Source organism: Pinus tabuliformis, chromosome Q (assembly GCF_031772625.1).
Source record: "Pinus tabuliformis cultivar Carrire ecotype Pingquan chromosome Q, CPIR1, whole genome shotgun sequence".
NCBI classification, from domain to species: Eukaryota; Viridiplantae; Streptophyta; class Pinopsida; order Pinales; family Pinaceae; genus Pinus; species Pinus tabuliformis.
Window position 1 is genome coordinate 319,443,626 of NC_142296.1, and position 11,781 is coordinate 319,455,406.

At 37.4% G+C, this 11,781-nt stretch overlaps 1 pseudogene; it reads left to right on the plus strand.

The window, feature by feature from the left end:
- The window catches only part of LOC149219472 (magnesium-chelatase subunit ChlH, chloroplastic pseudogene), a 133,761-nt pseudogene extending 122,735 nt beyond the window's left edge, over positions 1 to 11,026 (plus strand).
- The last annotated feature ends 755 nt before the right edge of the window (positions 11,027 to 11,781 follow it).

Sequence of the window (11,781 nt, forward strand, 5' to 3'; positions counted from 1 at the left end):
TCCTAGTATTTGTAGCACCACCTCCTAGGCTGAAATCAAGGCTACACCATAGAGATGAAATATCAAGTTCAGAAGAATACACATATTTATCACTGTAATATTGGCAAGGATATCTCAAATTGCACAATTGAAAATTCCTTGAACAACACTTACTACTAAAACCTGAATTCAAGTAACATTTCATGCCCAATCTACTATTGCATTATTAGAAATAATTGAAGAGCTATTTTATGAACATTACTCAAGTCTATTTAACATTTCACAACACTAAAAACATCTCTACTTGTATCAAAATAGTGATACTGAATGACAGTATGGCTAGGGGTAATAACATGTCCATTCATATAATTTTCAACAAGCCATTGGATTCAATTCATGACACCAAAAAATATTCCTCCCATACCTACTCTACGTGAAGACAGCATGCTCTACAGCTCATCAACCATCCTTGTGTATCTGCTAGAAGCTTCTCACATTGGCATTTTAATGATGATAATTTCCTTTTTCTAAATGGACCTTTAAATTCTTTGTCAACAAGAATAATCAATCATATTTTTAGCACCACCTCCTAGGATGAAATTAGAACTACTCCATAGAGATGAAATACCAATTTTAGAAGAATACACATCTTCATCATTGTACTATTGGTAAGACTATTGGTTGGACTATTAATATTGGCCTTAATATTAAGACTATTAATGTATTATTAGTAGTCCAACCAATTTTGGTAAGACTATTAATATTGCTGGAGTATTTCTTGTATGATGCAATAAAAAAGAAATCTATTGTAGATGTTGTGGTTTCCTTGACTAGTTTTGAACTTGTAGGTGGACCTACTAGATAGGATCATTGTAGTGTCCTATTTTTTTCCTAGTATAGTTTTTTTTTCACTCCTATCAAGGGTGATTTTTGATGAGTTATACATATGATAGATTGATCACTTGATTGAAGAATAATGTTTTATACACAGTTATATTTCCTTTTATGTTTATGTATGGAAGATTGATCACTAGATTGGGGAACAATGATTTATATATTTATATTTCCTCTTATGTGTGGTATCTTTGATTATCTGTATTAGATAGTTTTGATTAAGTAAATTTATACATATGTTTCTCCTTTTTTTCATCTGATTTATGAAGCAAGGGTATGACATGGATGGTGATCCAAGAATGAGACACACAAACCCATGGATGCTCATGTTTATGTGGAATACATGGTTAATTATCATTTATGGATGATACATGATTTGTCTGATTATATATGTCTAATATTGTACTAAGCAGGATGTGGTAGGGTACCTGGTCATTTTCCAACAAGGATGATAAATTATGAATGATTGTGGAATTCATCCATCATTCTTGGTAAAATGTGATTAAGTTAACTTCATTATGAAATTCATTTGATTCCTTTGATCTATGAGATTGTAAAGTGTGCAGGTCTTTGAACAAGGCCTTACCAACGAACCATCAGATGGGTAAAATCTCATAATCAGTACCATAAGGAGAAATGGAAAGTTTCAAAGCACAATAGATGAGAGGGCATGGAAATTAGGGCACGGAGTCGTAAATCCAGTAAAGACAAAGATGTCAAGTCTTGTATATTTAGGTTGTGGATTCTTGAATATTTAAAAAGATCAAGTTGTGGAATCTTGGATCTTTGGAGTAGATCAAGGTGTGGAGTCCTCAATCTACTAAGGCACAGAGATGCATGAAATAGGGCTGTAGAATCATTATTCTCCAGAAGAAAAATACCACTCATGGATGAATTTCCGTAGACAAAATTTCATTCTCACAATTCTGGAAAGACTTTCTAAAAATAGAAAATCATGTCTAGCATCTCAAGGACAACATGTAAATCAATAAATTGGTAAACAATTTTGAAGTAAAACAATATCATTAATGTAATATTGATTTATTTTAATGTTAATTTCTTTTATGTTATGTTACAAGTCATTTTGACTCTCATGGCATGTCAGTTCAAAGATTTCACATCATGTCATAATGCGTGTGAAGCTCCTTATGATGCATTCTTTATTGATAAGTTACACTCCTCTAAATGGAATCCAATGAATGCATTAAAAAAGAATTGGTTGCTTCCTATATTCTCATGTTTCTCACAATTATGATACAATGGAACAAACTTGAGTTTGCACAAAATTACATTCTTACTAAAAGCATTCTCTAGCTATTGAGGTTGGCCAGAGTGGTATTGAGAATGATTCACTAGTAGGAAAATTCTGGTTGTTTTTGGTACTTTTTTGAGCTTTTGTAGTTGGGGAATTCGTATTTCTGGGAGTTTTCTATTTCATTGGATTCATGTTGTATAAATTCAGGGTATGTTGTTATATGTTCCAATTATGGCCTGATTGTCACCACTAATTTTTTTGCATTTCAAAAATTTACATCATGTCTTAATGGTTGAAGATGAGTCAGGTTCTTTAATTGTTCTTATAGTTTAGAGATTTGTTACTGTTGCCTGGTGGTTTGTTTTGCTGTTTTTTTTTTTTTAGTTGTGATTTAATGCTCCAGGGGGATATTAGTGGCAACCCACCAATTCCACTTGGACCCCCACCATTGTTTCCTTTAGCTTTTTCATTTTCCTTAATTCTCACACAGTTTACTATTTTTAGCATTTTTTCAGGTCTTGAACTTCTAGAGCCATTTTGAGGCCCTAGACGACATTTTTTGGGAACATTGGGAGAAACATGGGCCCATGGACTGATTTTTCTCAACCCAAAGTTGTATTCCTCAGATAGATATTTCTAATGAGGTATTGTGCGCATAAAATGGAGATCATATGCCAAGGTTACTACCCCGAGAAGTTGATGTACCAATTTACCCAAACAAGGCCCATAGTTTGGCGCTTCATCTCCTAAGGTTAGGTTTTTGGATGTTTAGGGTTTTCCATTGTTTCTCAACAATAAATAGGACTTTGAGCCTCATTTTAAGATAGTTTAGAGGCATGTAGATGCCACATCTCTCCTCGGAGATAAGCTACCATCGCCTGAGCTAGTTTATTTCCAATTCTGTTTGTAAGTATATTTCAGTATTTTAGATTAATGAAATAAAGTATTATTTATGTTGCATCTCTGTATTTATGGTTATTTCTATAATTTTTTGCATTCCTGTTTAAATCTGGATCAGTGGTATCAGAGCAATCTACTCTTTCTCTATTTTTCTTTTCATGTCCCCAACGAGGTCAGGATATAAGGAGTTAGGGCTTGAACTAGTCGAACCTTTCCTAGTCCAGCTGCACAAATCCTGACGGCCTCCCGTGGTAGATGAAAAGAAAGATGAGGGGGTAGGAGATCCTATCAAAATATTGCTCGAAGAGGCCCTCGAGCGACAAAGGAATGGAATGATGGACAACTTTGCCCAGATCCTTCAACAACTACCCAAAGGTGACACATCTTCTTCCAGCAGCTACTCTGGAAGCACCACACCCTTTAAGGTACAAGTTAACTTTGACATTCCCATATTTGAGGGTCATATAAATGCAGGCACTGTAGATAAATGGTTAAATCTGCTAGAAGTGTATTTTTTTGTTCATGATTTTTCCGGCAGGGAAAAGATTACTTTCACTCTTATCAAAGCCCCCCCCCATCAAGGACTAGTGGGAAACCTATTGCGAATAGAAGGATGAAAGTACGACCTCACTATTTTTAGCCACACCCACTTGGAATTCATTCCGTAATTCCATCAAGGAGAAGTACTACCATGTTAGAATATATGAGGATAAATACATAATGTGAAGCACGCTACAGCAGGGAAGGGACCAAGACATGCCAGAGTTTACCAATGTTTTTCAAACAATTCACACAAAGTTGGGTATCAAGGATTCTCAGCTACATTTGGTACTCAAATATTATGGATTCCTATAGCAGGGAAGGGACCAAGATGTGCCAGAGTTTACCAATATTTTTCAAACCCTTCGCACAAAGTTGGGTATCAAGGATTCTGAGTTGCATTTGGTACTCAAATACCATGGATGCCTACACAGGTACATCAAGGATGAGATGGAGTTCCTGGACATCTCGTCGCCTGACACGGCATATTGATATGCTGTGAAGATCTAGTAGAAGTTTAAACAGAAGAAGTGAGACTTTGGATCTGCAAATCCGAAGCAAGGGAAAGGCACCCCTAAACCGCTAAACAAAGGACAAAGCCAAGGTAGGGCCGCCCAAGATAACCCTCCAAAGCCACAAAAAAATAACAACACCACAAAGCCGAAGAAGGACATGTGAAAGTGGTGTGAGTTCCATAAGAAGTCCACTCACAACACAAGTGAGTGTTGGGTCAAGCAGTCACTAGTGGCCAAGATAAAGTCTTTGGAATCCAAGGCATGTTCCAACTCTAAGTCAGAACCCAATAAGGGGAATGACAAAGGGAAGCAAATTATCGATGCAGAGCCTAACGCCACCATTGCCACTATGAAGATCTAGAAGGAGGAACCCAAAGATCCAGAGGAGGAGGAGCACCTCTTTCACTCCCAGATTTGGGTAAAGGGCTCCCCGCTACAGTTCATTGTTGACAACAGGAGCCAAAAGAACCTCATTTCAGTAAAGGTCATGAAGCGGTTGGAATTACCGACCACAACACATCCACAACCATACACCATCGGGTGGATTCACCAAGGACGGGATCTTCGCATGAGCCAGCAGTGTCACCTTCCATACAACATTAAGCCCTTCATGAATGAGGTATTGTGTGACGTTGTTCCCCTTGATGTTTGTGATGTATTATTAGTCCAACCATACTTGTGGAAGCGACATGCGGTGTATGAGTTAAGGCCTCGTGTTGTTATTGTTACTTTAGGAAATAAGTTGTACAATATACCAGAGGTAGCACCACCTACCGCCATCTCTTCGGTTACTGCAAAACATTGCAGTAAGCTCATTTCCAAAACTAGGAAGTTTGTTTTCCTAATGATACTCCCTCAAGGAAAGAAGAAGACGGTGACTATAACCTCTACATAGGGCCTCTCAGTATGACAACTATAGATGGACAAGGTAATCGAGGAGTACGAGGACGTCTTCACCTCCCTCATAGGGGTTCCTCCGCACTGTCAGGTCAAGAACTCCATCGATCTAACCCCAGATGCATCGCTGCCTAATGGACCAATGTATCGGTGCCTCATTCTGGAGAATGATGAAATCAAGAGGTAGATTTAGGAGCTACTACATAAAGGTCACATATGACTGAGTTCATCACCCTGTGGGAGCCTGATCATGTTGGTACAAAAGAAGGATGGGACTTGGAGACTATGTATTGACTATCGAGCACTAAACAAGATCACTATTCAGAATAGGTACCCGATCCCATGGATTGATGACCTTCTGGACCAACTGAAGGGGGAAAAATATTTCAGCAAGATCAATTTGAAGTCAAGATATCACCAGGTACCAATCAAAACCTCCGGTGTGTGGAAGACTACCTTCAAAGCCAAGGAGGGACTTTTCTAATGGTTGGTTATGCTTTTCAAGTTGACGAATGCTCCTGCAACCTTCATGAGGCTAATGGATGACATCTTGCGGTAGTTCACCAACTCATTTGCAGTGGTATACTTGGATGACATCCTGATCTTTAGCCAGAGTTGGGAAGAGCACCTCCACCACATCCCACAGGTTCTCCAAACACCAAGGAAACACAAGTTATGTACCAGTTTGGAGAAATGCACTTTTTGCACCACCCAAGTTTAGTATCTGGGATACATTATTGGCAAACGGTGGGGTGCATATGGATCCAACCAAGATCCAAGTCATTCGAGATTGGTCAACTTCAAAAACTCTGACAGAGCTTCGTAGCTTTCTGGGTCTTGCCAACTTCTACCGCAGGTTTGTGTTGGGATTTTCTCATATCCCTTGGCCCTTAAGTCAAGTCACCAAAGAAGGAGTGAAAGCAAAATTCTTTTGGTCTGAATCTCAACAAAATGCATTCATAGAGTTGAAACATCACCTCTACCTAGCACCAGTGCTCGCATTCCCAAACTTGTAACAACCATTTTAGATTGAGACAAATGCCTTAGACTATGCTATTGGGGCATTCCTTACTCAACACGGGCATCCAGTGGCATATCACAGTGAGACACTTTCAGACATAATCCGAAAGTATCCTACTAATGACAAAGAGATGTATTCTATTGTGCAGGCTTACTGACAATCGAAGCATTACCTTTTGGGGAAGGAAACAATCATCCACACAGACCACCAGCCCCTGCAGTTCATACAGACCCAATGGAAGTTGCAGAATGATCACCATTAGAAGTGGTCCACTTACCTACAACAATTCCATTTGAATATCAAGTATAAGAATGGTATCACCAATAATGTTGTGAATTGCCTCAGTCAACTACCGACCATGGCATTCACCACCGTGCTCAACTCTTGTTGGCACGAGAGTTCTGATTGGCCACTTCTCTAAATAAGCAACCCAGAATTTGGCCACACATACCAGACACCCTTGGGGGGTCAACATGTTCCATATTTTCACCTCCAGGATGCACTGTTATGCCACCTGGGTCACCTTTGTGTTCCTTCAAGGGAGTGTGCCAAGATGATTTGGGAAGCACACTATAGTCAAGATGCTGGGAATTTCAGGGTCAAGAAAATGGTGGAAGTATTGTAGATGTATTTCTATTGGCCAAATCTTCGTTAGGACGTCGGGAAGTACATCAAATCCTACACTTGCTGCACCATTTCCAAACTGAACATAAAGAAGCAAGGCCTCTATACTCATTGCCCACTCCTAGTCGACCTTGGGAATCCATCTCCATTGATTACATGTTTGGCCTTACTTCTACTAAGAATGGAAATGACGGTGTTTTTGCAGTCATTGACAGGTTCTCGAAGATGGCCATTATGGCAGCCTGCAAGAATAATATCACAACAAAAGCCATTACTAAAATCTTATTTGAACTAGTGTGGGTACACTTTGGGATCCTACACCCTATCAGCTTAGATTCGGACAACAAGCTCATCAGTACATTTTGGTCCAGTCTTTAGTCAATGTTGGACACAAAACTCACTAATTCCATAGCCTTCCATCCCCAAACTGATGGCCAGACAGAAGTTGTCAATAGGATGATCGTACACATTATGCTCATGTACAACTCAAAGCATCCACACACAAGGGATGAGAGCCTCCCCTATGTTTAGCACAGCTATAACTAGGATCTCCACAACTCCACTAGCCATAGCCTTCTCAGGTGGGCTTGGGATTCCAACCACTATGTCCCATTGATGTGGCCATGACATTTGAAGCTACTAAGGAAGATTCGGCTCATGTCCAATCCAAAACAGATAAGGTAAAAAAAATTCATTGAAAAAATCCAACATATCCACCAAAAATTCCATGACATTCTAGAGAAATCAAATGTCATGTACAAGCAGCGACATGATCAACATTGTGTGCCACACAAGTTTCAGGTGGGTGACAAAGTGTGGTTAAATTTGCAAAAGGAATGCCTTACCGAAGCCTATCAGAAACTCAAACCACTCTGACATGGTCCTTACACCATTACCAAGGCTATGGAAGACAATGCATTTGAGCTCAGCATTCCCCCATTCCTTGGCCTACACCCAGTGTTCAATGTGGACCGCCTTCATCCATACTTTCCACCATTACTAGACACATCCGGCATTGCAGAACTTCTCACACCAATAGAGTTAAATCCATATTGTATGGAACAAGATGCAACTAATTAGATCATGGACATGTAGATCAAGCACACTCATTAGCAGAAGATCCAACAGTATCGAGTTGTCAAAGCAGGCCACCTCCTCCACTAGGGCAAGTGGCTCACCAGGGACCAAGTTCAGCAAAAGTTTCATCATCTCATGGAGGATCTCAACGCAATGGGGACCATTGATTCCTAAGGGGGGAGGAATGATCCAGGGGGATATTGGTAGCCACCCGCTAATTCCACTTGGACCCCCACCATTATTTCTTTCAGTTTTTCGGTTTCCTTATTGTAGCGCAGTTAACTATTTTTAGCAGTTTTTTGGGTCCTAAACTTTCGGAGCCATTTTGAGGCCCTAAACGGTGTATTTTGGAAAATGTGTGAGTAACATGGGCCCATGGCCAAAAATTGTTCATCCCAAAGTTGTAGTCCTTAGATAGATCTTTCTAATGAGGTATTGTGTGTGTCAAATGGAGATCGTATGCCAAAGTTACGACCCCAGGAAGTTGATGTACCAATTTACCCAATCATGGCCCATAGTTTGGCGCTTCATCTCTTAGGTTTAGGTTTTTGGATGTTTAGGTCTTTCCATTGTTTCTCAACAATAAATAGGCCTTCGAGCCTCATTGTAAGATAGTTCAGAGGCATGTAGCTGCCACATCTCTCCTCAGAGATAAGCTACCGTCGCCCGAGCTAGTTTATTTCCAACTCTGTTTGTAAGCATATTTCAGTATTTTACATTAATGAAATGAAGTATTATTTCTGCTACATATCTGTATTTATGGTTATCTCTGTAATTTGTTGCATTCCTGTTTAAATCCACGTCATTTACCTGGTAATATCTATTTATGAAACGAGCCTGTTATATAAACTTGGAATTCTTATTTTAAAGTCTCAATGGGTACTACATTGATAGTTTAAATAACTTGTGACTACTTGCTTAATAATTTAATAGCTAACAACTTGTTTTGTGACTGGTAACCATTGTCCAATATTCTCCAATCATTGTAGCTACATTTCTGTGAGCTATTTGTAAAAAAACATTAAATATTTATAGTCATTTATGTGCTTAAATTTTTTTATATGCAGCAATGAAGATGGATGACAGTTCTACTTATGTATTAGGTTCACTTATTGGCATTAGCGACAATGAAAAAGAAGTTAAGTAATCTTAGATTCATGTTAGTTAATTGTGGTGAAATCGCCTTAAGGGTTATGGTCGTAAGTGTTTGACAAAATGCCTCAATGGATGTACATTTCATGATTACAAACTGTTTGACATAATGCTTCAATGGTTGTAACTAATTACATCTATGAATTGTCTATAAATATGACTAAGTGAATTTAGGATTTGCAACCAAGGTGTTTGTGGAAATATCTCAAATAATAAGCATGATGATTCCATTGAACTAAAGATCCATGGATGGAAAATTGGGCAGGTGAATTGTTGTAATTGTTAGCTCAAATATGAATTCATAATAATTGGAAACCACTCCTTTAGAGGTTGAATTGTCTTGTTTTTCTTCCCTCTGTTCTACCAAAGAATTCATAGGCATATTATTTAGAACAAAATCAAATTAGTCTCTCCTAAACACTTTTAATTGCAATAGAATGAACAATTAGCTTATTGGAAATTATGGTTTGTAAATATTGATATTATTTATCCCACTAAAAACTCTATCATTTAAATGTGATTTTAAGACTTATGGCTATAATTTTTGGATCTTGATGAACCATGACCCTGTAGATTTAATGAAAATTTTAATATTACCATGGTTTAGTTAGTTAGTAGAAATTAGTGTGCAATGTAAGGAATACCAATAAAAATAAAAATAAAAATATAGATATATGACCATGCATTAACTTTTACGTCTTAAAAAATTAAACTTAAAATAAAATAATATCGAATTTTGAGTTAGCCTTAGTATAATACTGATGGCTGGTAAGGTGGGACCTTACAATCATCCTTGTGCTATACAAGATTTGTTCGAGCTTGATGTTCCCTACATTGTGACCTCTCCACTAGTGTTGCAGCCTACAAAGGAATGGGTTATTAACACTTTTGGATTGCATCCAATTAAAGTTACATTGCATGTTTCTCATGCTAAGCTTGATGGTGTTTGGAGCCAATTTTTTTCTCCGTCTGTGATGCAAGAAGGGGTATGTTTCATTGTTTTTCTAAACAATGTTTCAGCAACAGCAATGCAAGAATACCAAAACAGGGCCATGGTACCATACAAATATTTAGGATCAAAGTTTCTCTCTACCCATTGCAAGGTTCTTTCGAAGTGGTTGTAAAAGTTTGTTCTAACCTCTTTATATTGATGTGTAGGTAATTCCCATGCACTTGATAAGAATTTTTAACATCTTTCTATAGGGGCTATCAAGTGAGCTCAACTAAAGCGAATAAAAAAGGTGATCATGTCAAAATTCCATTTTAATTTGTTTTTCATGTTACAACCTAATGAGATAATTCAAGTTAGTTGTAATGATAGTCTTCACTGATGCAATGTATTATTACTTACATGTTTTTAGGAGGATAAGAAAATAGCCATAACAAAATTTAGCTTCCCACCCAACAAAGGCAATGTTGGCACTGCAACCTACCTCTTTTTCTCTTCAATTTTCAGTGTATTACAATAACTAAATAAATATGGCTCTAATGTAGAAGGTTTTCCATATACTTATGAAGCACTCATTGAAGACATAATTCATGATGAATAAATTGAGTTCAACAACCGAAATCTTCATATTTCTTACACAATGAATGTGACTGAGTACCAACACCTCACACCTTATGTTAAGGCTTTGGAAGAAAAATAGGGCAAGCCTCCAGGGAACCTTAATTTTGATGGGAAGAACGTACTTGTATATGGAAAAAATATAGAAATGTTTACATTGGAGTGAAACCAACTTTTAAATATGAAGGCAACCAAATGATGTTTCTTTTCACAAAATTAGCAAGTCCACACAATGGATTTGTTTCTTATTACTCATTTTTGGATAAAATATTTAAGGCCAATGCTATCTTGCATTTTGGAACTCATGGATCCTTGAAATTTGTGTTTGTAAAGAAAGTGTGGATGAGTGATGTGTGTTCCCAGACAGTTTGATAGGAAATCTCCCCAACATATACTACTATATTTCAAACAATCCTTCTGAAGCTACTATAGCCAAGTACTGTAGTTATGCCAACACAAGTTATGTGACACATCCAACAGATATTTTTAGCTTATATGAAGGATTAAAACAACTAAGTGAACTCATATCTTCATACCAATCACTAGAGAACAATGGAAGAGGAACAAATATAGTCAATGGTATCATTAGTACTACCAAACAATGAAAGATTGGCAACACACTTGATTAAATTTTCTTGATCATGATGCACCAACTAGGGACATTAATAATTTTTTATAGTCTATTCTCTTAATATAAGTTTTATCTTGGCTTATCTATCTAAAATTTTCCATATATATGTTTTGTAGTGCCTCAGTTGCTAAAATTTATCTGAGTCATTTCCCTAGACACATAGCTTGGTGTCCTTTTCTAATTATTCCATACTCAGATTAGAGTTTTATGTGGAGAGTGAGTTCAAGAGTGATATGGTTTTTAAATAATTAAACAGGAAGCAGATTATACATTCTAATTTTGAGAGGACTTTCATGTAGATAGATTATATTTGGACACTGGTCAAAGTTTTTATAAGGGATTTGAGATTTCCTTACATATTCAGCTCTGTTGAAATGACTTGGAGGGAACAAATGGAAATATAGCAGTTACTTTATTATTCATTACTCTAAGCAACACATAGGGTGGTTGTCATTCTTCTTTTTATAATTTGGAAATTTTTGACATGCACATTACAGGGCAACAAGTTTTACTCCATTGAGAAAAAATTATTGAGATGGATGAAAAACTGGAGAGGCTAGCTGAAAACACCAATATTTATAGGCAGGATGGCTCTAGACCCCAGGCTATCACAAATGAGGAATTTTGACAATTAAGGCAGGGGATAACATGTGAGTCAAACTTTATTCCATAAAATTTAAGTCATATAATCTTTAATTAAACCAAATGGAGGAATGTGCATTGCAAATC